Source organism: Pongo abelii, chromosome 13, assembly GCF_028885655.2.
Source record: "Pongo abelii isolate AG06213 chromosome 13, NHGRI_mPonAbe1-v2.0_pri, whole genome shotgun sequence".
Classification (NCBI taxonomy): domain Eukaryota; kingdom Metazoa; phylum Chordata; class Mammalia; order Primates; family Hominidae; genus Pongo; species Pongo abelii.
In genome coordinates, this window is record NC_071998.2 from 66890405 (window position 1) to 66917312 (window position 26908).

General features: G+C 44.2%; 1 protein-coding gene across 12 annotated transcripts in view; it reads left to right on the plus strand.

Moving 5' to 3' along the window:
• The window catches only part of GCNT1 (glucosaminyl (N-acetyl) transferase 1), a 114909-nt gene that overhangs the window by 52976 nt on the left and 35025 nt on the right, over positions 1 to 26908 (plus strand). For 2 of the 12 annotated variants that reach the window (XM_054520058.2, XM_054520056.2), the window contains exons 2-3: positions 13122 to 13351; positions 14298 to 14415. The exons of 4 other annotated variants lie outside the window; for them this stretch is intronic. The gene's annotated coding sequence lies outside the window, so the exon portion shown is untranslated. Of the gene's footprint in view, positions 1 to 13121; positions 13548 to 14297; positions 14416 to 26908 lie in introns of those variants that run through there. 6 more of the 12 variants (XM_063714248.1, XM_002819879.4, XM_054520060.2 and 3 more) reach the window with 6 other exon arrangements.

The window sequence follows — 26908 nt, forward strand, 5'->3', positions numbered from 1 at the left end:
TTGAGGTCAGGAGTTCGGGACCAGCCTGGACAACATGGTGAGACTCCTGTCTCTATAAAAAATAGAAAATACAAAAATTAGCCAGACATGGTGGTGTGTGCCTGTTGTTCCAGCTACTCAGGAGGCTGAGGAGGGAGGATCTCTTAAGCCTAGAAGTTTGAGGCTGCAGTGAGCTATGGTCAATTACACCACTGGACTCCAGCCTGGGCAACAGAGTGAGACCCCATTTCATAAATAAATCAATAAAAATTATTTTTAAAACCTGTGATAATTTGCTCTGTTGGTGAGTGTGTGGGTGAAACAGGAAGTCACACATTGCTGGTGAGAATGTAAATTGGTACAATTTCTCTGTGGAAGACATGAAGAGTCATCAGGAAGCTTAAGGCCTGGGAGTTCCTAGGGGATCATCTATCTACAAAATTTACCCTGGGAAACTGACCTTCAAGTCCCCCTTGCAGAGATTATGCAGGAATGAACTGGAGTGACTCCAGTGCCCTTCTCTGGTCAGGAACATAGCCAGGGTCTCCAGAACATATAGACGGTGTAAGAGAAGGAGAGTTTTTGTAGAAGCTGATGGGAGCCAGCACACAGCACCCAGGGAAGTTTGCCCTTGTGGAAAAGATGGCTGCCAAAACTCCAGCTCCATGCAATCTTCGTAGAGTTTAAATTCTCCTATCCTTTATCAAGGTCTAAGGAACCTGTTTCTTTTGCCTGTGTCTGATGGTATCTACTGCCAATCATCTTCCCCCACACAGAGGGTAAGACCTATCAACTTTTTAAATGCACATACATTTTGACCAAGCAATACCACTTACGGCAATTAATACTACACATATGTTTTATATATGTGTGAAGACATTCACTGTAGCATTGTTTATAATAGCAAAAAACTGGAAACAACTGGAATTGCCATTAGGGAACTATTTGAATATCATGGCATAACCCCTGTACTGGATAGACACTGAAAAGAACAAAGAGGCTTTATATAAACTAATATGGAATGATTTTCCAAATGTGTTAAGTAAGAAGAAGCAAAGTAAAGAACATATATGGGCCAAGCATAGTGGCTTGGTGTTTACATGCATTAGATGTTAGATGTATATACTAAAGAGGCAGTTTAGGCTGGGCACAGTGGCTCATGCCTGTAATCCCAGCACTTTGGGAGGCTGAGACGGGCAGATCACTTGAGTCCAGGAGTTTGAGGCCAACGTGGCCAACATGGTGATACCTCATCTCTTCAAAAAATACAAAAATTAACTGGGCATGGTAGCGTCCACCTGTACTCCCAGCTACTTGGGAGGTTGAGGTAGGAGGATTGTCTGAGCCCAGGAGATTGAGGCTGCAGTGAGCTGGGAGCGTGCCACTGCACTCCAGCCTGGGCAGAGTGAAACCCTATGTCAAAAAAAAAAAAAAAAAAAATACAGATATGGATGGTACGTGGGTATTGCTGAATTGCTTCTTCCTTTTCTTTTTTTCTTTTTCTTTTTTGGAGACAGATCTCACTCTCACCCAGGCTGGAGTGCAGTGGCTTGATCACCACTCACTGCAGCCTCAACCTCCCGGGCTCAGGCGATCCTTCCACTTCAGCCTCCTTAATAGCTGGGACCATAGGTGTGCGCCACCACACCCCAGCTAATTTTTATTTTTATTTTTATTTTTTTGTAGAGATAGGTTTCACCATGTTGCCCAGGCTGGTCTTAAACTCCTGGGCTTAAGCGATAGGCCTGCCTCAGCCTCCCAAAGTGCTGGGATTACAGGCATGAGCCACTGTGCCCAGCCTAAACTGCCTCTTTAGTATATACCTCTAACATCTAAGGTATGTAAACACTAGGACTGATTTTCACCCTGTTTCTTTTTTATAGTTATACATGTGATTTTGCATGCTACCACCAGAGGGGGCCTCTGCCACACTTCACGCAATATTTACAAGTCAATATGGAGGATGTTTATTAAATAATTTTTATATCTGGAACATTCTTGTTCATTTAGCATAGACATTTTGGTGCTCAGCTTAAAAAAAAACTCTGTGAGCCCCCTGGCTCATCCGTCTTCTTTAGCATGTCAGTCCACGATCCCTGTGTCCAGTACGCCTTGACCCTGTCATCTTCCTTTGCTGTGCTGGATTCCTGAAACTGTGAAAATGCCTCACAACTTCTAGGCACTCTCGCCCTCAAAAGAGTGCATTTAGTGGCATGGCTGCGCCAGCCGTCTTTGTCCAGATGGCTTCCAGATAGGAATCACTGAGTCCAGGAATACTTTGTGAAGCCTGGAGAGCCTCTACTCTTTGAAAGCTTATCATCACTGCAAACTCAGCGAGTCCAGATTTTGCTCAACACATGCTGTCTGCTTTCTGTTTACCCCTCTAGTCTTTACTAACAGACACTTTATATATATATATATATATATATATATATGTACACAGCCAGGCACGGTGGCTCGCGCCTGTAATCTGAGCACTCTGGGAGCCCGAGGCAGGCGGATTACTTAAGCCCAGGAGTTTGAGACCAGCCTGGGCAACATGGTGAAACCCTATCTCTACAAAAAATACAAAAATTAGCCAGGTGCAGTGGGACATACCTGTAGTCCCAGGCACTCGGGAGGCTGAGGTGGGAGGATGGCTTGAGCCCAGAAGACTGAGGCTACAGTGAGCTGTGATCATGCCACTGCACTCCAGCCTGGGTTGCAGAGTATCATCTCATCTCAAAACAACAACAACAGCAAAAACAATCTTATTGAGGCATGGCTTAATAAAATATAGCTGTTTAGGTGTATAGTTCCATGACTTCTGACCAACCTACTCACCCAGGCAATTATTACCATAATCAAGATAAAGAACATTTCTATCGCCCCAAAAAGTAAATGCCCTCCTCTCCCCACACTCAGCCCCAGCAACAACTTCTCTCCTTTCTGTCACTATAGATTAGATTTGCCTCTTCCAGAATTTCAGATACATAAACATGAATTGAACAGTCTGTACTCTTTCGTGTTTGGCATCTTTATCTCCACATAAGGTCTGGAGATTCATCCATGTTGAAGTGTGAATCAATTTTGCTTTCTTAAATGTCATTCCATTGTATTAATATGATATGACGCAATTTGTTGATCCATTCAGACAGGTACTTCTTTTAACTTGTTTTTGCTGGTAAACACCCTGATGGGCATCTGCTCACTGTACATGTTATTTTCTTTTGGACAGAAATGCTAAATTTACTATTATTTGTTCATTTATTTTATGTTTTTCCAAAATGGAAACATCTTTCTGAAACAATGGGAAAGGGATCAGAATATGCCACCCCAGGCTGGGCGTGGTGGCAGGGCCTGTAATCCCAGCAGTTTGGGAGGCTGAAGTGAGAAGATCCCTTGAGGCCAGGAGTTTGAGACCAGCCTGGGCAATAAAGCAAGACCCTGTCTCTACCAAAAACAAAATAAAATAAATTAGCAGGGCAGGTTAGTGTGTACCTGTAGTCCTAGCTACTTGGTTCAAGGTGATAGTGAGGTATGATCACACTACTACACTCCAGCCTGGGCAACAACAAACAAGACCCTGTCTCTACAAAAAACAACAAAAAAACAAACAAATAAAATGATAATAGTAAAAGTAAAAAAGAATGTGCCACCTCAAAACATGCCATATTGGCATAAGGATTATTTTGAGCTAAAGGCAATTGAGAAACAGCAGACACAAGCAAAACTCTTTGCCCTCTCTCTTTCTACCTACAAACCTTTGCCTAATTTCCCTTTGCAAAGGTGATGCCCTCTCCCATACCAGAATAAGGTGAACAATTCATCTGCATAACACACCTCACTAAACAAGCCTTAATTACCATGCCTTTCCCAGTTACCTTCCCACAATTTATCCACACCAGAGAAGCCCAGCCTCTCCCCATTTCCCTTGTCTAGTAGCTTCCCACACTTCATCATCCTCTGTTAAAATGTTGTATAAGCTCCTGGGTCTAAGCACCTCTTTGGGATTTTCACTTTTTTTCTGTGAAGCTTACATATGCAAACAAAATAAACCTTTTCGTTTTTGTTTGTTTGTTTTGTTTTGTTTTTGAGACGGAGTCTCACTCTGTCACCCAGGCTGGAGTGCAATGGTGTGATCTCGGCTCACTGCAACCTCTGCCTCCTGGGCTCAAGTGATTCTCGTGCCTCAGCCTCCCAAGTACCTAGAATTACAGACGCAAACCACCACGCCCAGCTAATTTTTTGTATTTTTTGTAGAGACAGGTTTTTGCCATTTTGGCCAGGCTGGTCTCAAACTCCTGACCTCAAGTGATCCACCAGCCTCAGCCTCCCAAGGTGCTGGGATTACAGGCGTGAGCCACTGCGCCCGACCCTATTTGCCTCTTTTTATAAATTATATGTAACTGATGGTATGTAAATTCTGTCCTGTCTGGCAATAATTTAATTGGTTCCCGCCATCCCCACCCTATGAAAATACCAGTTTTGTTTCCATTTGCAATTCATCTTAACATTCCTTTACTCCAGATAAATCTGTGCTTTTTGACTTTTCCTTTGAAATGGTTATAACATACACCTGATTCCCTCATATCATATGCGTAAATTCCTTAACAGATGTGCACTTTTATATTTGTATGAGTCGTGATTTTATCTTTTTCTGAAAATTATTTTTTAACAACCTTACATTGTTTACAATGTTTCGATTCTGAAATCTTTGTGTATTTGTAAAATTTCCTACATAGGATAAATTCCCAGATGAATAGTTGTCAATAAGTATCCATGTTGTCCAAATGCCTTCTAGAAAGTTTGTAGAAATCTGTAAGACAGAGAGCAGCACAGGAGTCTGTATTCCTACACCTTCATCTATATTGTGTTTATCAATCTTTTTCAACTTTGCCAATCTGATAGGTAAAAAGTGATTTGTAGTTTTAATTTGCATTTCTTCAGTTCCTATTGAAATTGAGCATCTTTTTATGTGGATTTCTTCTTTAGTGATGTATCTTATCATGCCCTTTGCCCATTTTTCACCTGGTGCATATTTTATGTAAAATTCCCTTTATTTGAAAAATTAATTTTTGCTTACATACTATTGCATATATTTTCTAGTTTGTTTGACTTTTAACTTTATGATATATTTGTTATGCATGCATTTAACACTTTAATGTATTAACTATATCAAACTATTTTGTGTGTGATTTTAGCTTTGTTGCCATTCTGAGAAATGCTGCCTGCTCTTAAAAGAGATCAACCTGTTTCTTTTTAAAAACATTAAAGAACTTACATGTATGGGTTTTAGAAACATATTTCAGGCCTTACTCTACCTGGAATTTGCATGCTTAGGAGCCACACTTTCTTTTTTTCCTGGACAGTACATTTATGATTGAATTTGCTTTCTCCATCTTCATGCTTTGAAAGTAGTACCTTACTCTTTTATGTCTTCCTCATGTTCCTTTCAATGTAATTTGATTAAATTTCTAAAACAATTCAAAACTAATTTTGTAGCATTTGTCAAAATAAATCTGGATTTAGGCAAGGGGAGACTTTATTCAAAAGGGTTATTGCAAGAAGAGGATGGGTGGCTATCATAAAAGGATGAGGAGAGCTCTTTAGCCAGTGCTATTTCTCAGGAAAACAAGGCTCTGGTAAAGATCAACACTGTTGACCTCCCTTTTGTTGATAGTAAATGAATATTATTCACCACTGAGCAATTCAGATGCAATCCTAAGCCTCTTGCATGGGGTGAGTCAGGGACTAAGAAACAGTCTCCTAGGGACTCTGGTTGGTGTTGTTCCCACAAAACCAGCTGAAGCATCTGTTGAAAGGTGGTGGCAAAGATCAGTTGTTTAAGGGTCAGGTATCTTAAAATGAGGAATGCCTATCATTAAAAAGAGAAATGTTAATTAAAAGTTTTAATATTAAAGGCCAAAGAAATATTAATCTTGGCATCTACAAGCCAAGGAGAGAGGCCTCAGAAAAAACCCAACTCTGCTGACACTCAATTTTGGACTTCCAGCCTCCAGAATTGTGACAAAACAAATTCTGTTGTTTAAAGTACCAGTCTATGGTACTTTGTTGACAGACCTAGCAAAGTAATATACCTACAGAGAAAACTATGAAGTAGATAATTAGCTGTCTGTCATATACCAGCATATTGTAGCAGACTAGTCAAGCTTGAGGTTATATATCTTGTGACTTTTTTATAGCCATACACTTCCTTATAGTACAACTTTTCTTTCTTTTCTTTTCTTTCTTTCTTTCTTTCTTTTTTTTTTTTTTTTTTGTTGTTGTTGTTGTTGTTGTTTTGAGATGGAGTCTCTCTCTGTCACCCAGGCTGGAGTGCAATGGTGTGATCTCGGCTTACTGCAACCTCCACCTCCTGGGTTCAAGTGATTCTCCTGCCTCAGCCTCCCGAGTAACTGGGATTACAGGCCCCTGCCACCACATCCAGCTAATTTTTGTACTTTTAGTAGAGATGGGGTTCCACCATGTTGGTCAGGCTGGTCTCAAACTCCTGACCTCAGGTGATCCACCCACCTTGGCCTCCCAAAGTGTTGGGATTACAGGTGTGAGCCACTGTGCCTGGCCTGTACAACTTTTCAATGTGGCAAGAATGAACACATCATTAGCAGACCAAAATATATTTAGCCTCTGTGTACTAAAAAAAATTTACGTAAGCTTTAAATTATGCTCCACTATTCTATCTTACTTAGCAATGATCTAGGTACTTATATTAGACCATTCTTGTATTGCTATAAAGAACTACCTGAGACTGGGTAATTTATAAAGAAAAGAGGTTTAATTGGCTCACAGTTCTGTATGCTGTACAGAAAGCATGGCTTGGGGGGCCTCAGGAAACTTACAATCATGATGCAAGTTGAAGGGGAAGCAGGTACGTCTTACATGGCCGGAGCAGGGGGAGGAGAGGCAGGGAGGAGGTGCCATATACTTTTAAACAACCAGATCTCATGAGAACTCCATGACAAGACAGCACCAAAGGGATGGTGCTAAACCATTAGAAACCGCCTTCATGATTCAATCCACTCCATCAGGCCCCACTTCCAACACTGGGGACTACAATTTGATAATGAGATTTGGGCAGGGACACTGATCGAAACCATATCACCCCTGAAGTGGGAAGGGCTCCCTACCCAGCTAGTTTCCCCTTCAGCCAGACCAGCTGTACCCTACTTAATCTTCAATCTAAGGAGCTTTACCTACCTGCCAACCCACAGAACTATTTGAACAAGCCAATTACATCCTCCCATGGAATAAAAGGTTACCTCACTCTTGTGCCATTACTACAAAGCCTGCCTCACACAGCCCCTGCTGCTTCAGTCTGCTTTCAAATGCAATTCCCATGTAGCTCTGCCTGGCATGCAATAACCTCCTCACCACTTAGGCTGTGAGTATGTAACTGAAAAAACTGTAGCCAATCTCATCTGCCCAGTATTGGGTGTCATCTGTTCAGCCATCTCCTGTTTAGCACAGGAGATCCCTGCTTCACCAGTGGTGTGAAGAGAAGGTGGTCAGAACAGAAGGGAGGCCTAAATCTTGAGTGACCATGAGTTGAGGAGCTGGAGTGGGTAGGAAAAGGTGTGTAGGAATGGGTGGAGGGGTGAAGGAGGTGGACAGATTAAATCATTCAAGGCAACAAAAGAGAAGGTTTAAAGTGGTAAAAAGGAGGGATGGGGATGATGGGAAGGGAGAAGTCTTAGATGAGCTGGTTTAAGGAGATCTCATGTTTCCCAAAGAGGCCTTTGAGGTTCTACGTTACCTTTAGTAAATTGTGCCATTTTTGAGGCTATTAAACTGAATTAGTGCCATAATAGCATGTACTCAGTGGGGGAAGAGGAGGGCATCTGATAGAGTGAGAGTTACCCATGGCATTAGTGGATAGTCTGCCCAAAGAAAAAAATCTTTAAAGGAGCCAAGAAAAAGTCCCACTTGATTAACTCCCTTGAACAATCCCCAGGTCGAGGAGCTGAGGAAACACAGAAGTCTCACAGGAGGGCCAAAGCATCTCTTTGCCTAAAACAATCAAAGTAACCTCTTACTGTTATTCAACAGACAAGATGGCCAGAGCACTGGTTCAAGACTTGAACTCACCCAAGAGTCCTCAAGTCCTGAACATGGCACCTTTACCCGGGTGGGGCTGGTGGAGGTCCCTAGGTGAGTTCCAGTCTTGAGCTGGATCACAGCAACGAGAACTGTCAAATAAAAACCAAATCCAGATCTAGGTAAGGAGAGACTTTATTTAGAAGGATTATTGCAATAGAAAAAGAGAATGTCGCAATAGGGGAGGGACGGCATTCTAATAGAATGCTTCAACCATAAGATCTGCAAGCTTTTGAAAGGTCAGGCAGAAAAGGGTTTTTCTTTTATTGGGAGTAGTAAACAATGTTAAAAAGAACCAGTATCGGCTGGGTGCGGTGGCTCACGCCTGTAATCCCAGCACTCTGAGAGGCCAAGATGGGAGGATCACCTGAGGTCAGGAGTTTGAGACCAGCCTGACCAACATGGTGAAAACTCGTCTAAAAATACAAAATTAGCTGGGCATGGTTGGCACATGCCTGTAATCCAAGCTACTTGGGAGGCTGAGGCAGAAGAATCGCTTGAACCCGGGAGGCGGAGGTTGCAGTGAGCTGAGATTGCACCACCATTGCACTCCAGCCTGGGCAACAAGAGCGAAACACTGTCTCAGAAAAGAAAAAAAAAAAAAAAAGAACCAGTATCAGGGAGTGGGATGAGCAGGTGGCCCAATCAGGCAATTGATCAGGACAGAGTTTCTTTGTGGTCAGCTGGGAAGGGGCTTCTTGGGAGGGGATGTGATATGGTTTGGCTGTGTTCCCACCCAAATCTCATCTTGAATTGTAATCCCCATAATCCCCACGTGGCGAGGGAGGGGCTTGGTGGAGGTGATTGGATCGTGGGGGCAGTTTCCCCCGTGTTGCTTTTGTGATAGTGAGTGAGTTCTTAGGAGATCTGATGGTCTTACAAGGCTGTTTTCCCTGCTCTTGCTTGCTCTCTCTCACCTGCTGCCACGTAAGATGTGCCTCTTCCCCTTCTGTCATGATTATAAGTTTCCTGAGGCCCCCCAGCCATGCCAAACTGTGAGTCAATTAAACCTCTTTTCTTTTTTTTTTTGTTAGACAGAGTCTCACTCTGTCGCCAGGCTGGAGTGCAGTGGCATGATTTCAGCTCACTGCAACCTCTGCCTCCCGGGTTCAAGCGACTCTCCTGCCTCAGCCTCCTGAGTAGCTGGGATTACAGGCGTGCACCACCACGCCTGGCTAATTTTTGTATTTTTGGTAGAGACAAAGTTTCACCATGTTGGTCAGGCTGGTCTCGAACTCCTAACCTTGTGATCTGCCCACCTCAGCCTCCCAGAGTGCTGAGATTACAGGCGTAAGCCACCACACCCAGCCTTTAAACCTCTTTTCTTTATAAATTATCCAATCTCAGAGATGTCTTTATAGCAATGTGAAAGCAGACTAATACAGGACGTTAAGGGGCTTATTCCAAATTCCAATGCTGGTTTAGGCTGAGACTAGATTAAAGGGCAAAGACCTGATGGAAGGAGAAAAGCCTGACTGAAGTTTGATCAAGTAAGGTATTTGCCCAGATTGATCAGTAGGGGCAAATGGTTCAGCTAACAATTTATAAGATGGGAATGGAAATTTGGAGGTCATGTCTATGGCCTTGTCGTAGGTGTGAAAGGATGTTATCCACGATGCTTACCTAAGTCATTTGGGGAAAGGTGGTTCTATGTAGTTAGTGGTTTCACAGAAAATACAGCTGGGAGAGGATCTTCACTGTTCTCCAGTAACACAAAGTATAGGTCAAGCAACACCATCCCCTTATTTTTTTTTAATTTATTCTTATTTATTTATCTATTTTTGAGATGGAATCTTGCTCTGTCACCCAGGCTGGAGTGCAGTGGCATGATCTTGGCTCACTGGAACCTCCACCTCCCGGATTCAACCAATTCTCGTGCTTCAGCCTCCCCAGTAGCTAGGATTACAGGCGTGTGCCACTGCACCCAGCTAATTTTTATACTTTTAGTACAGACAGGGTTTCACCATGTTGGCCAGGCTGGTCTCGAACTCCTTACCTCAAGTGATCTGCCCACCTTGGCCTCCTGAAGTGCTGGGATTACAGGCATGAGCCACCATGCCCTGCCTCTGTCCCGTTATTTGATTGTACTTGTAACTATAGTTTTATTATGACATTTTAATAATATATTGCTATTGTATTAATCATTACTATGACAGCTGTGTTTATCAGACACTTTCCCACATCTATAATATTAGGAGAGTTGCGTGTTTGTGATCATGAGTTTGCTCCTTGTGCTGGTTATTGAAGTATGTCTTAGAGTTCAAACTCAAGCTTCTATCCTCTGCTTTGTGAGCCAGGGCTGGGACTTAGCAAATCACATTTCCTATAAGGTTTTGCTTATAAGGGGTGCTTGAGGAGAGAGACTTGCTACTTTATAGCTGCTTACTGTTCCTGTCCATGTTACCAAGCAAGGGCTCTTCTCCCTGGCTGCAGCATCAGCTGGTTTCAGTTTCTTAGATTTGTTTGTTTGTTTTAATCCACCCTCTCCCATCCAGCCTCAAAGTTTACCTTCAGAGTTAAAAGCACCAGCTGGGTACCGCCCCCTCCTTTGAGGTCTGACTCCCAGCCAACCAGGGGCCCTCTCCTGGCTCTTAGGTTCTGATAACCCCAACACTTCCCCTCTCCCCAGCTCTGTGCATGGCAGCTGCTTCCTGCAGTTACTTTCTCTCTGTCACTACAATGTTTTTGCCTTGCCAATCTTCATGACTTTAAATTCTCTGTAAAAATAATTGCTGTGATTTCTGTTTTCTGACTGGGCCCTGACTGATACACCCCTAAGCATTCCAGAAATACTTTCTAAACTACTTGTATAGATTTATGGGTGTATGTTATTGCAGGCATTAAAAATAAGTGCGCTGGGCAAGGTGGCTCACACCTGTAATCCCAGCATTTTGGGAGACTGAGATGGGTGGATCGCTTGAGCGTGGGAGTTCAAAACCAGCCTGGGCAACATGGTGAAACCCTATTTCTACAAAAAATACCAAAAAATTACCGGGCATGGTGGCACACACCTGTAGTCCCAGCTACTTGGGAGGTTGAGGTGGGAGAATCACCTGAGCAGGGGTAAGTTGAGGCTGCAGTGAGCTGTGATTGCGCCACTGTGCTCCAGCCTGAGTAACAGAGTGAGACCCTGTCACACACACACAAAAAATGGATTACACTTGTGGTATACAGGCAGTATCCAACTGACAAACAAGATATATTCCAAAAGTTAATTCATAAATCTATTGCTTGGCCACCACCCCTGGTTAATTTATCTATTTTTATTTTGTAGAGGTGAGGTCTGGCTATGCTGCCCAGGCTGATCTCAAACTCCCAGGCTCAAGTGATACTTGCACCTCGGCTTCCTAAAGTGTTGGAATTACAAGCGTGAGCCATTGCAAACAGCCAGCTATACTTTATTTTTAATTAATTAATTTATTTATTTTTGAGATGGAGCCTTGCTTTGTCACCCAGGCCAGAGTGCAGTGGCATGATCTCAGCTCACTGCAACCTCCACCTCCCGGGTTCAAGCGATTCTCATGCCTCAGCCTCCCGAGTAGCTGGGACTACAGGCACACGCCACCGCAGCTGGCTAGTTTTTGTATTTTTAGTAGAGACGGGGTTTTGGTATGTTGGCCAGGCTGCTCTCAAACTCCTGACTTCAGGTGATCCACCCACCTCGGCCTCCCAAAGTGCTGGAATTACAGGCATGAGCCACTGTGCCCGGCCCCGGCTATACTTTAAACTTACGTTTAGCAATTAATATGTCAGTATTTTAACTTACAAATGACTCAGATATTTAATGAATATCTATTACTTAATTTAATATGGTCGAAATTTCAAGTCACCAAAAAACATTTTTAAAACTATTTTTAAGTAGACAAATTTTATAAAACAAATTATTTTTAAAAGTTTATTTATAAACTTTTATTCCATTTACATTTACCTAATCTACTTGCTCTTAACAATTATGCTTGAATTGCTCATGGAAAATTTCATGAGATATTAAACAAAGCTAGCCATTGAAAGAGTTCAGGAGTTTTTCCCAAAATCATTTCCTCTCCCCTAAATTGTCCCTCCCCAAGGAAGAGGGTACACAAGCTCCTAAAATCTCAGTTTTTGTTGGGGGAGGCAGAGGGAATATTAATTTTTCTTTTCTGTGATACCCCCTACACGAAATCTGTGTATTTTTTCTCTTGTTAATCTACCTGCGGTCAATTTATTTCATAGACTTAGTTATCCAAGCCTCAGAGAGTAGAGGGGAAGTCTTTCTTCCTCTATACCATCATCTTATGTTAATTTTCGTTGACAAATCAGGCAAGTATCAAACATATCACAGTCTAATGGCCTCCGAGTTAGAATTTTTTTTTTTTTTTTTTTTTGAGATGGAGTCTCACTCTGTTGCCCAGGCTGGAGTGCAGTGACGCGATCTCGGCTCACTGCAAGCTCCGCCTCCTGGGTTCACGCCATTCTCCTGCCTCAGCCTCCCGAATAGCTGGGACTACAGGCGCCCGCCACCACGCCCAGCTAATTTTTTGTATATTTAGTAGAGACGCGGTTTTACCGTGTTAGCCAGGATGGTCTCGATCTCCTGACCTCGTGATCCGCCCGCCTCGGCCTCCCAAAGTGCTGGGATTACAGGCGTGAGCCACCGCGCCCGGCCAGAATTTTTTTTAAACAACATGGAAACAAATAAGACCTCGTTCTGTTTTCTAGGAGCTAAAAATCCAACGAAAGAAGACACAGACACAATATTCTCCTTGTTACAAAGAGAACTGTGTCAACTTTTATAACTGACACAAAGATCTGTGCTATAAGGGCGGGGAAGGTTTTTTCCTACTTTCCACAGCACTGTGGATTGTTCCACAGTTTAATTTGATCTTAATTTTTATGTGGAAATACACATGAATGTAATGAGTTCTTAAATGCTAAATTTAGGAAGCAAGGTTCGTTAGGGGAAAGAAAAAAAACACCTACATGGTTATCTCTAAACTTTACTTATCAAGAACCTTGGAATTTAATTTTACTGTTGTTCTGTAACATATTTTCGTGTTTAAAATCAGAAAAGGCAGCATTTCTCGAGTTTCCTGCTTTCGAGGAAGGGAGGCATAAAATGTTTAAAAAGACGCCGCTCACACACACACCTCTAAGAATCAGCACAGTGAGGAAGATGAGCGAGGAAGCACTACGATCCCAGCGCTACTCCCAGACCACGTCAGTGCCCAGAGGGCGCCCTCGCCTGTAGGCGGGAACCGAGAGTCCGCAGCAAGTCCCCAGCTCCACGCTCGCGCAGGTGGGCGAGGCGGGGATGTGGTGGGCGGGGCCTAGAAAGGCGGGGCCTCTGGGGGCGGCTCCGGGGCGGGCCCAGCCGGTGCGAGGGGTGCAGGCGCAGCTCCGGAGCGCCTAGAGCGCCGCGCGGGGCGGGAGCTTGGTGGAGCAGGAGCGGCTGGGCATCCTCCTGAGACTCCGGGGCCAGACGCCCACTCCAGGTAACCGGCTTTCCCTCGTGTTCCCCTGCTCGGCCGCCCGGCGGTGGGGGAAGGCTGAGAAGGATGGGTGGGAGGGAGCCGGCTCTCAGCCAGTGCCCCGTGGCCCCAGGCGGGCTGGGCTCCCCGGCGGAGGAGGAAGCTGAACCGGGTGCGCCAGGGACCGGGATGGAGCGGCGCCTCTTCCTTCCACCTTCATTTTCCGTCCGCTCAGTGGGGCTGGGACGCCGGTGCCCCGTGTCCCCTGAAAGTCACTTTCTGGCCTCTTGCCCCTGGTCCGTGTAGCTTAGTTGTCGGAGGGGTTGGCTGCGGGCGTGGATAGGCAGGGAACGAACAGACTCGCTACCATCCCATGGGTGCCAGGGGCTTAACTTCATTTAACTTCCTTGAATCCTAAGCCCAGCCCGGCTAAGATGAATTTTCACCCCTACTTTGCTGATAAAGAGGCCAACGCTAGGATAATAAATGACTCACCCTGGAGCAAACTATTACTAATAAAAGAGACGTTAGTTTAGGGGCTCCAAAGCCTCTCCTTTCCTGCTCCCTCGCTTTCCTTCTTCTCGCGGCAGTCTAGGAAACTCGCTCGCAGGGTCTATTACGAAAACAAGTGATTCGTCTTAAAAGCATTTTACCCCCTCCTAGGTTTCTCTTTCCTCTTTTTTTTAAGTATCTCAGGCAGATTCCTCCAAGTTTTGGTTATTAGGTTTTTGAAATGGAAGAAGCCCTTGCTCACTGCTTCTTTTCTCCTGGCAGCGCTTTCTGCGCAGCACAGGCACCCTCGCCTGTCACGCCTCCCTCTCCTCTTCCTGTCTCCCAGCGTGGATGAGGGCGCCTGCAGATCCCGGCTAGGGCACGGGCCGCCTAGGCCGAGGTAGGTTCTGTAGGCACCTGGCATGCTGTAGATGCATATAAACGTTGCCCTGTACACCCTTTGCCTTGTTATTTCTTTCTGCAGACAAGAGAGTCGGTTTTTTACACATAATGGGGCAAGAGGCCAGTTGGGAAGATATATGGTGTTCAAAGAAAGCCATGGTGCCTTGAAATGAGAATGCGGCCACAGCTTTTTGTGGGCTGAATTTGATGGGTGGGAGGTGAGAGACGTGGTCTGGAAGTTGTCTCTTCGTCTGGCATTCTGCCCCCCTTCCAGAGCTGTTCTGAAAGGCCGGTTTGTTTTATAGAGGGGAGGAGGAAGGGTTAATAGTTTTTAAAGATCAGTGTAAATTACCTGCTAGGCGCTTAGGCAATTACAGGCAGGCCCCCCTGCTGGAGGCTTTGGTAACAGATTTCAGTTCTAGCAGGAAGGAAAACTCAGACTGTGTAGATACCTGCTTTTTCTTAAAGGAATTTTTTTTCAGACCCTTGAAATGGTAGTTTTGGGAAACTGATTTCTTAGAAATGGCAAACTCCTTTATTTTTAAATACAATATACCACACTATGAATTTACGTATAAGAAGTTTTATTGGCCGAGAGGTTGATATTTTTTCCATTTCATGATGAGGATTTGACGGTCACTGCCACCTCCTCTGCCCGTCCTTCAACTTGGCCCTGTAAAGGACCTCCTTAGCCTTGGCCCCAAGTTTGTACTAGATTGTATCCTTCATTAATTATAGTTCATTCTTGATTAATGATAGCAATGCTTCCACTCACTTTTTAAGGAGTTACTCCTTTTCCATTTGTAATTGAATTGCTTAACAGTAAGAAAAACGTTTTCCCCTAAAACTGGGACCACAAAATCTACTTTATCCACATGGACTAAACAGGTAATGCACGAGAGTGCTTGGTTGGGCCCAGGTGACTGCAGAGGAACCTGCTAAGTCTGGGTGGATATTGGCCATTTCCACCCAGTATCCATGCAGGAATTCCCATGCAGCCATACAGTGTAGGCAGCTTTTTTTTTTTTTTTTTTTTTTTTGCCACGAATAGCTGAGAACTTTTACTTAAAAATAAAAAATGTAAAGCCTGATTTTAAATATTGGCTCATATTTTTTCCTTTTTAGAACACAAAGAGGGCTGGGCACAGTGGCTCACACCTGTAATCCCGGCACTTTGGGAGGCCGAGGCAGGTGGATCACGAGGTCAGGAGTTCAAGACCAGCCTGGCCAAGATGGTGTCTCTACTAAAAATTCAAAAATTAACTGGGCGTGGTGGCTGGGAGCCTGTAATCCCAGCTACTCGGGAGGCTGAGACGGAGAATTGCTTGAACCCGGGAGGCGAAGGTTGCAGTGAGCCGAGACTGGACCACTGCACTCCAGCCTGGGTGACAGAGCGAGAGTCTGTCTCAAAAAAAACAAAACACGCACACACACACACAAAGAGACTGGGCATGGTGGCTCATACCTGTAATCCCAACATTTTGGGAGGCCAAGGCAGGTGGATCACTTGAGGTCAGGAGTTCAAGACCAGCCTGACCAACATGGCAAAACCCCATTTCTACAAAAATATTCAAAAATTAGCCAGGCGTGGTGGTGGGCACCTGTAATCCTAGCTACTCAGGAGGCTGAGGCAGGATAATTGCTTGAATCCGGGAGGTGGAGGTTGGGATGAGCAGGGATCGTGCCACTGCACTCAAGCCTGGACGACAGAGTGAAGCTCCATCTCAAAACAAAAATCCCAAAAATAATAAAATCAAATTTGTTTCATGCATCATCTGTTTGCAAAGCTCTGCCTTAAAAACTGCTAATGTACACGGTGATTATATTCTCTGATGAATGGAAAATTCTGAACTGTGATGTAGATATTGTACATTTTTCATGAAATGAAGTGGTAGAAAACAGAAATTACTACTGGAAATGATCCCTTCTGACTGTCAAATTCTGTTTTCTATGAAGTGTGTGGTATTTCAGCTATATTGTTGTTTTTTTTTTTTTATAGAGCCAACCAAGGACTCTTGTCATTATTTTTATTTATTCTAATGAGAAATGTATTCATGGTTCCAGGTCAGTATGTCAAATGTCTAACTCCCTGTCTTAAAAAGGGAGTTCCCAAATGACTGTTCATATAACCATATGTGTTTCTTGTGGAGACTGTCTGTATTCTTGGCTTTGTCACTGGATTTGTGGCTTAGTGCTGTCACGTTTCCTATCTGAGGCAAATGCCATGTATGTTTAGACCCGCCTTTCTCAATTGTGGCAGTTTTGACATTTTTGGCCAGTTAAATTTTGTTGTGGGGGCTGTCCTGTGCATTGCAGGATGTTTAGCAGCATCTCTGGCCTCTACCTACTAAATGCCAGTGCACCCTCCCTGCAGTTAAACGACCCCAGATGTCTCCAGACATAGGCAAATGTTCCCCGGAGAACAAAGTCATCTTTGGTTGAGGAGCAAAATGAACCTATATTTAAGATGGTCTAAATGTTTGAGATGGTCTAAACATTTATAAGCTTAACAATTAACTTCAAACTCTTCACAACTAGAAAAGCTATTTGTAAATTTAAACATCTGACGTTTTGAAACACCTTTATCATAAAGATAACTAAACCAGTGTTCTTTGTGAATGGCCAATGTGTCCTGCCAGTTTCTTTTCTTTTTTTTTCTTTTTCCTATTCTGAGAAGCATGCCCTGCCAGTTTCTATCTCCAAAGAAATTTCAAGTGTTCAGTGCATTTGTTAAATTTCATAAAGTTTAAAAAGTTGGAACTGAAAAAGGAATTCTATGGTAGTTTTAAGTAGAATTTAGTTTTAAGAAAAATTAACCTCTTTTTAGGTAACAGCAATAAAACGAAGACTGCTGTGTATTTCTGTAATCTGAAAAATCTCGACTTTCTCAAAGGGAGTGCTACATAATGTATGATATAATTTATATCAGAAGAAAACATGTCCTAGAAATGTAACCCTCTTTATTAGGACTTACATGTGCTCAGGGAGGTTGAAAACAGCCTTGATTATGGAGGATGCCTCCTTAGCTGGGGATTAGCTATCCACTGTTCCCTTCCAGAAATCAAACTAATGTGTAAAACTCAGGACTGGCTACATAATTTGTGGGGCCCCTTGTTAAAAAAATTAAGAATTTGAACATGGTGACCACAGAGCATTAAGCCAAGCACAGGGCCCAGTGTGACTGCGTTGGTTGCCCACCCATGAGCTGGCCCTGGTGAAACTCTTTATTCATAGCTAAGAGTAAGGTTGTGGTCACAAATGCAAATCTAAACCGTGAAATGTTACTGCTGCCACTAGGCACCTGGAGTTTCTGCTTCCTTGATTGTTCTTCTGTTTCCAGTGAGGAGTCTGCATGTATTTGGTCATCAATGCAATAATGTTACTAAGAAATCCTCCCATGATTGATTTTTCCTTTGCTAAAGAGGTAGCCAAATGTTTGTTCATTAGAGTCATGGGTACTGGAGCAACCTATTTATTCAGGCATTCATTGAACAACTGTTTGCTGAGCATCTGTTAGATGCCCGGCATTGCTCGCTTCAGGGCCACAGCTGTGAACAAGATGGAGGGTCCCTGCCTTTATGAGCTTATGAGCTTATGAGCCAAACACATAGTCACACCAGCTCAGGCTATCACAATCCTAAGTGGTACTTAGGAAAGCACAGGGTGTTAGGGGAGCATGTGACCTTGAGACCTAACCTGGTTTAGGGGAGAGGGACTGTTCAGGGAAGGCCTGCGTAAAAAATGATATTTAAAATAAGGCCTGGGGAGCAGGTACGGTGGCTCACACCTGTAATCCTAGCACTTTGGGAGGCTGAGATGGGAGAATCGCTTGAGGCCAGGACTTTGAGATCAGCCAGGTCAACATAGCGAGACTCCCATCTCTTTTTTTTTTGTAAAAATAATAATTTTAAAAAAGGCCAAAAGATTAGTAGGAGTTAGTGAAGTACATTAGGGGATAAACTTACAGGCTGAAAGAGTTGAGATCAAGAGGAAAATATGTCTGGGGATGAGGCCTCTTGGGTCATTTTTAGGATTTTGGACTTTAATGTCAGCATAGTGGAAACCCACTTTTTGTTTGTTTGTTTGTTCCAGACAGGGTCTCACTCTGTTGCCCAGGTTGGAATGCAGTGGCACCATCTTGGCTCACTGCAACCTCCACCTCCCAGGCTCAGGTGATCCTCCCACCTCAGCCTCCTGAGTAGCTAGGACTACAGGCACACGCCACCATGCCTGGGTAATTTTTGTATTTTTAGTGGAGATGGAGTTTTGCCATGTTGCCCAGGCTGGTCTCAAACTCCTGGGCTCAAGCGATCTGCCCACATTGGCCTCCCAGAGTGCTGGGATTACAGGTGTAAGCCACCACACCTGGCCACTAAAGGGTTTTTGATCTGAGGTTGTTTTGTTTGTTGAAGACAGTGTCTCACTTTGTTGTCCAGGTTGGAGTGCAGTGGCTATTCACAGGTGAGATCATAGCACACTTCAGTTGAACTCCTAGGCACAAGTGATCCTCCCACTTCAGCCTCTCAAGTAGTTGAGACTATAGGCATGGGCTACCATATCTGACTAGAAGTAGTTTTATTTTAAACCCAGCAAGTCCTGAGTCCTTTATGTTTTCTCTAAATTCTACTTAAAAATTGAATATACTTCTTTAGTTCATCTCTCTCACATTTTCTCAAAGGCAGATACTGGGCCAGGTAGCACTTCCTACATTCTTCTCAGAAATGTTCTTAGGCAGATCCCTGATATGGTGCAATATCCTCTCCATTTTCCTTGTTAGGGCAGGCAGTAGTGTTGCCCACATTCCTCCAGTTCATTTTCTCCAGTTTCCAATGAATTTTTTTGTTTTTGAGACAGTCTTGCTATGTTGCTCGGGCTGGAGTGCAGTGGCTATTCACAGGAGCAATCATAGCACACTGCAGTCAAACTCCTGGGCTCAAGTGATCCTCCTGCCTCAGCCTCCCTTGTAGCTGCGACTGCATAGGCACTGCTGTGCCTGACTCTGATTTGAGGTTTTTTGTTTTTTTTTTTTAGACGGAGTCTTGCTCTGTCACCCAGACTGGAGTGCAATGGCTCAATCTAGTTCAGCATATTGGCCAGGCTGATCTTGAACTCCTGACCTCAAGTGATGCTCTCACCTTGGCCTCCCAAAGTCCTAGGATTACAGGTGTGAGCCACCGCGCCTGGCCTAATTTGAGTTTGTAAAATGATCGCTGTTGCTGTGTAGAGAATAGTTTAGAAAGGTAGGTCCTGCTGGCACGTATGGTGTCTTTGTGCAAACCCAAAAAAGGCTTCTGTTCTGTGTGGACCAATTAGGAAAAGATGCACCACTGTGTCCCATCTAGGCCAGGTCAAAAGGCTTCAGCCCCCTGAGCCAGACTTGTTGCGCAGGCACATCCTGTGCAATCATGTGGCCACCCTGGGGAGGAGGAGGGTGGATGTGAACAAACAGTGCTTTTGCAGTCACCCAGGGATGGTGTAGCAGCACTGGATAAAGCGTAATGACAGGTAAGGATTGAGATTGAGTGAGATTGGGTTTGTAGTTAAAGTCAGCAAGAAGGTGGTGATTATTTGGATATGGTTGATGGAGCGGGAGGTAGCAAGGATGATTCAAAAGTTTCTGGCATAAACAACTGAGTAGGATGGGATGGTGGAACCATTACGGTGATTGAGAACACAGGAGGAGGAGCGGGTTGGCATGAGGTGTGGGAGGGAAGATAATGCCTTTTTGGATGTGTGTTTTGTTTGTGAGACATCCAAGTAAAGATGAGGAGTAGACAGTTGCTACTCCTGGAAGAGATCTGGGGTGGAGATACATGTTTGGGAGCTGTTGCATATAAGTATTACTGCATAAAAAGCACTCATCCAAAGAGGGTGTAGAATGAGAAAAGAAAAGGGCTGGACCCGTAGAGTTTGATCACTGTATTTGGTAGAGAAAGAGAGGCCTGTTAAGGGTACTGAGAAGTGTGATATTCATGCAGGGCAGGGAGGAAATGAGGGGTCTATGATGTTTTGTTTTGTTTCAGATTGAGATGGGAGAAATTTAAACATGCTCTAATGCTACTGGGATTTTGTTTTGTTTTTGACAGGATCTCTCTCCATTGCCCAGGCTGGAGTGCAGTGGCACAATCTTAGCTCACTGCAACCTCCACCCACTGGGGCTCATGCCATCCTCCCACCTCAGCCTTCAAGTAGCACCAAGGGTGTACAGCACTACGCCTGGCTAATTTTTGTATTCTTTTTCTAGAGATGGGTCTCACCATCTGTGTTGTCCAGACTGGTCTCCAATTCCTGAGCTGAAGCAATCTGCCCACCTTGGCTTCCCAAAGTGTGGGATTATAGGCATGAGACACTGTGTCTGGCCACTACTGGGAATTTTCTGGTAGAGAGGAAGAGCCTAAAGATGCAGGAGGGTAAAATAAATGATAGGACCAGTTTTCAGAGAGGGTGAGAACACAGTGCAGAATTTGGTCTTTGATGGAAGGAGGGAGGGAGAGGATAGATAAAGATGCTTTAGATTTTGGGTCCAGAATCGTGAAGACTTTTTCTGAAGGAAGTGGCAAAACCATTGGCTGAGTTTGGGGTGTGTCTGTGTGTGCAGTCAGATATTTCTTCAACCAGCATTTAGTAAGCATTTTCTAGTGCCAAGCTTTGTGTTTGGCTCCCTGGAAAGTACTATGAATGATGATTGCCTTGAAGCTTGGCCCTGTACACCTGAAGTAGCCTCGCACCACTTTTTCTACAAATTGCTTCCTACCTTTGACCTTACACGCTTGTTAACTAAAGGCAGTAAATGCTCAGCTGATCTTTTTTTTTTTTTCTTTGAGATGGAGTCTCGCTCTGTTGCCCAGGCTGGAGTGCAGTGGCACGATCTCAGCTCACTGCAACCTGTGCCTCCCAGGTTCAAGCAATTCTCCTGCCTCAGCCTCCCAAGTAGCTGGGACTACAGGCGCCTGCCACCGCGCCCAGCTAATTTTTTGTATTTTTAGTAGGGATGGGGTTTCACCCTGTTAGCCAGGATGGTCTCGATCTCCTGACCTCGTGATCCGCCTGCCTTGGCCTCCCAAAGTTCTGGGATTATAGGCGTGAACCACCGCGCCCAGCCTCAGCTGATCTTTTGATAGGCATCAAAGCCACTAGGGGTGACAGTCCTGGAGGGGAAGGACCTTTTCAAGCCCCTTCCACATCATGCAGGTTCATGTCCCACGTCATGGTTCTCAGTGTTGGCTGAACATTAGGAACACCTGTGGAACTTTTAAAAAAAAACCTGACACCCAGGTCAAACTCTATATCAATTCAATCAAATCTCTGGTAGGGGGACTCAGTTATTGGTCCTTTTTGAAAGCTCCCTGGTGGTTCCAGTGTGCAAACCAGATTGAGAGCTGCTTGCCTGTTGAGTGGCCCTGAGTCCAGTTAAAGCCACTCTTCTGTGTTGAGGTCCAGCCCCTGCTGCCTGGAGTTTACTGCATTTGTCAGTTGTGTGGAACAGAAAATAAGGCTGAGACCAATTGTGTAGGACAAAAAACGAGGTTGAGATCATATTGGTATCCAAAGCAGGAAGCGAAGGACAGTCCTTTGGGGGTGTTGAAAGGAAGTGTAAGAACTTCTATTTATAATTTTATAAGCATTTAAGGTCAAGAGTGCCAGTGGTCCCTCCTTCAGTTTTTTTTTTTTTTTTTTTGAGACAGTCTTGCTCTGTCGCCCAGCCTGGAGTGCAGTGGCACAATCTCAGGTCACTGCAACCTCCACCTCCCAGGTTCAAGCAATTGTCTTGCCTCAGCCTTCTGAGTAGCTGGGATTACAGGCGCACGCCACCATGCCTGGCTAATTAGTAAAGACAGGGTCTCACCATGTTGACCAGGCTGGTCTCGAACTCCTTAACCTCAGGTGATCCGCCTGCCTGGGCCTCCCGAAGTGCTGGGATTACGAGCGTGAGTCACCGCATGCGGACCCTCCTTCAGTCCTGTGTCTTGTACGGTGAATGTGGTTTCTAAGGTGGATAAGGAGGCAAGGATTCCTTGCCTAGCTGGAGCCCTGCTCACCTGGCCATCAAGCATACTGTGAGATGTTGCAAGTTAGGAGCTATAGGGTGTTATCGAGTTGTTTAATTTTAGAAACACAAAGACTTTAAATTAGAGCATCTCAGGTTAGACTTGTCCCTGAGCGGGTGATAGGTGTACTGAGATACTGCATTTCTCTCAGCCCTCTCCCTTAAGCCAAGAGAGCTGAAGCTGATGTTCAATGGTTGCCTTTTGGTATATATGTCATGGCATGAGAAAGAATCACTGCTTTAGCCTGTAGAAGCTTTGTCATCCTTTCCCGTGCCCTGGGAAGGGAGCAGGACCATCCTTTGCACCCATCAGAGCATTCCTAGTTCTTTTGTTGCCAGATACGTAAGAGTGGTTGAGTTTACAGGTGTCTGCATCTCTCTTTAGCAGAAAGATGGGGTTTCAAATGTGTTGCCTCTTTCCAATTTTGATAAGCCTATCAGTAGTCAGATATTTTGGGGAGAAGGGAAAAATCCAAGGTAAATGTGAGGTTCTTACAGTGAATTACTTTTCAAAAGAAATTTCTGCTACCAAGGGGCATTTGGGAAGTGGCTGTGTGGAAATGTTTTCATTGTAATATGAACATATTGCCAAAAAATATTGTACATTTGTGAGTTATCAAAGCTCTCAAAGGAAAAAAAATTAAAAACTGGGAAACAGAATTGTCTAACTACTTTAATTGAAAAGTATCAATGAGTTTTTAATCCATTTGTTAACTTTATGGGGCACCTGCAGACTATTTTGATTAGTCTTTACAATTGATTGAAACCCACTGGGCAAATTTCGCCAAAAAACTGTGTGATTGGTGGATAGAGGAAACTAAGTGTCAAGATTTAGGTAGCAGAGCCAAGAGTGCACTACTATAATTGAAGTAATAGGTTTTATTGCATCCTCCAAGTTTTTGAATTATGATACATGTAATTTATTAGTACAGTAGTGAGAGATAGGACTAGCTGGATTTCCTAGGCCCACTAAGAATCCCTAAGCCTAGCTGGGAAGGTGACCGCGTCCACCTTTAAACATGGGGCTTGCAACTTAGCTCACACCGGACCAATCAGGTAGTAAAGAGAGCTCACTAAAATGCTAATTAGGCAAAAACAGGAGGTAAAGAAATAGCTAATCATCTATTGCCTGAGAGCACAGCGGGAGGGACAATGATCAGGACATAAACCCAGGCATTCCAGCCAGCAACGGCTACCCTCTTTGGGTCCCCTCCCTTTGTATGGGAGCTCTGTTTCTACTCTATTAAATCTTGCAACTGCACTCTCTTCTGGTCCGTGTTTGTTACGGCTTGAGCTGAGCTTTTGGTCATTGTCCACCATTGTTGTTTGCCGCTGTTGCAGACCTGCCACTGACTTCCATCCCTCCGGATCCAGCAGGGTGCCCGCTGTGCTCCTGATCCAGCGAGGCGCCCATTGCTGCTCCCGATCCAGCTAAAGGCTTGCCATTTTTCCTGCACGGCTAAGTGCCCGGGTTCATCCTAATCAAGCTGAACATTAGTCACTGGGTTCCACGGTTCTTTTCCATGACCCATGGCTTCTAATAGAGCTATAACACTCACCGCATGGCCCAAGATTCCATTCCTTGGAATCTGTGAGGCCAAGAACCCCAGGTCAGAGAACACGAGGCTTGCCGCCATTTTGGAAGTGGCCTGCCACCATCTTGGGAGCTCTGGGAGCAAGGACCCCCTGGTAACAGTAGTAGATACATAGAATTTTTAAATAAACATACTTATATTAAGGGTACTCTTAGGGTCTATACTAAGAAATTTTGCATGCTTGTCATTAAAAACTTTGAGTCAAAGTCCTGTGTGTGTGTATATGACTTTAACTCTAAGTCAAGTGTAAATGTAACTGTATAGATACGCCATGCATATAATGTAAATGAAATATATACATATATTTATTTATAAATAAGGCAGTCTGAAAACTTGCTTGCTGGTGAACTTTAAAACAGCCTCTTTCTCGTGATATACCCTCCAGTTTATCCAGTGGAAAAGAAAATTACTGCTGGATTAAAAACAAGTGCTTAAGCTAGGTGTGGTACCTCATGCCTGTAATTTCAGCACTTTGGGAGGCCGAGGCAGGCAGATCGCTTGAGCCCAGGAGTTCGAGACCAGCCTGGGCAATATGGTAAAACCCCATCTCTACATAAAAATACAGAAATTAGCTGGGTGTGGTGGTATGCATCTGTAGTCCCAGCTACTCAGGAGGCTGAGGTGGGAGGATTGCTTAAGCCCAGGAGTCAAGGCTGTGGTGAACTGTGATTGGGCCACTACATTCAAGCCTGGGTGACAGAGCGAGACCCTGTCCCCAAAAAAAAAAAAAAAAAAAAGCTCAAACTAAAGTGATAAATACATTGTATACATGTCTTTTTTCTCTTGAAATGTGTACATTTTATCATTCCATAATGTATACATATATCAAAACATCACATTATACCCCATAAATATACACAATTATTATTTGTCAATTAATTTTTTTTTTTTTTTTTTTTTTTAAGAAGCCACTTAATATGCAATTTGCAGACGTCTTCTGGTTAGTCCAAGATTCAGCGGGGGTCAGGTGATCAAGAATTTCCTGAAATCAGCTGCTGGATCCAGGAATGGGCTTAGGACACCATCCCAGACTTTGGGGCCGGCCAGGCTTGTTTGTCCTCTTCATGTAAATGTAGAACTTGCCTCTGAAATATGCCTAATCCTTTCATATAGGTGGAGCCCCCTGATCTCATCCATTGTCTACACATTTCTCACATCTGTTATGCTAACCAACACAGTCCTTGCATTCACCTAGGAGGATCTGGTTCTCACACTACTTACGCTAATTAACAAAACCTCTGTTTGCAATTAAAAATCCGGAAGTACATGCTTTATCTGCTGCTGGAGTGCCCTTCACCATGGCTGGTTGATTTTTGTATTTTTAGAAGAGACGGGGTTTCACCACGTTGGCCAGGGTGGTCTAGAATTCCTGACCTCAGATGGTTTGCCCACCTCGGCCTCCTAAAGTGCTGGGATTACAGGTGTGAGCCACTGTGCCCTGCCACACTTGTCTGTCTTTCTGCCTTTGTTTCTTGTAATTTATGGGACCACAGACTCCACCCCTATACCGAAGACCTAGTAATTGCTCCCAGAATTGCTCCCAGGAATGTGCTCCTGCCTGGGGCGCTTAACTTCCACAAACCCCAGGGTATAGATAAAAACCCGTGCATGTATGTCTCACTGCTATGCAGAAGTGTTTTTCAAGTCAGAAAGAGACAGCCCACCAATTTTGTTGTTGATTACTTGTGTCAGAAAACTTATGAGTTCCCTGAAAATAAGAGGCATGGCTATAAAAATACAGGATTTAAAAAAACATGTATAAGTGGAAATCAGTACCTTTAACATAAGTGTTTTCCAAAGACATTTCTGACCATTTTGAGGCATGTCCTCTGTGCTGTATTCTCCTATTAGGAAAGACACCAGTTTTTGATGGTAGATGTGATTTTGCAGCATGTCAGAAGTTAGCATTATGAGGTAGATTGGTCATGATTATTTTGGGTCAAAATAAGATGTAAATTTTTTTTTTTTTTTGAGACCAGTCTCGCTTTGTTGCCCAGGCTGGAGTGCAGTGGCATGATCACGGCTCACTGCTGCCTCTCCCTAGTCAGCTCAACTGGTTCTCCCACATCAGCCTCCCGTAAATATTTTTTAAAAATGGACTAGGGGCTGGGCATGGTGGCTCAGCCTATAATGCCAGCACTTTGGCAGGCTGAGGCTGGCAGATCACTTGAGGTCAGGAGTTCCAGACCAGCCTGGCCAACATGATGAAACCTCGTCCCTGCTAAAAATAAAAAAAAATAGCCGGGTGTGGTGGCATTCGCCTGTAATCCCAGCTACTCAGGAGGCTGAGGTGGGAGAATCACTTGAACCCAAACCCGGGAGGTGGAGGATGCAGTGAGTCAAGATCGCACCTCTGTACTTCAGCCTGGGCAACAGAGCGAGACTTTGTCTCAAAGAAAAAAAGGAAATGAGAAAAGAGAATGTGTGACTGACACCACAAAGAAATGTCAGATGTCTCTTTTGGGGTTCTGTGGGTGGCCCTCCCTCCCAAAAAAGTAGAATTGAGTGAAGGGGAATCCAGTAGAGTGTGAAAGAACACATACCCACAAGGGTGAAGCTGCAGGCTCTGGTTAAAGGCAGCTTTCCACTAGATCTTGACCCTTATGCCCCAGGGCCTCAGCTTTTTCTTAAGTTACAGAGGAGGGTGCAACTTGGGGCTAGATGGACTTTTTTGTTATGGACTTGCAATATGCTCTTCTTGTAAGTTTTCTTTGTCATGTAAGTTTGAGAAGTGCTGAATACCTTGTCTCTGTCTTTAAATATTTACAGTAGACATGACTGTCTTAAGGGCTAAGAAATAAGGAGCCAAACCAGCAACAGAGAATCTTGTCTTTCTTTTCTTTTCTTTC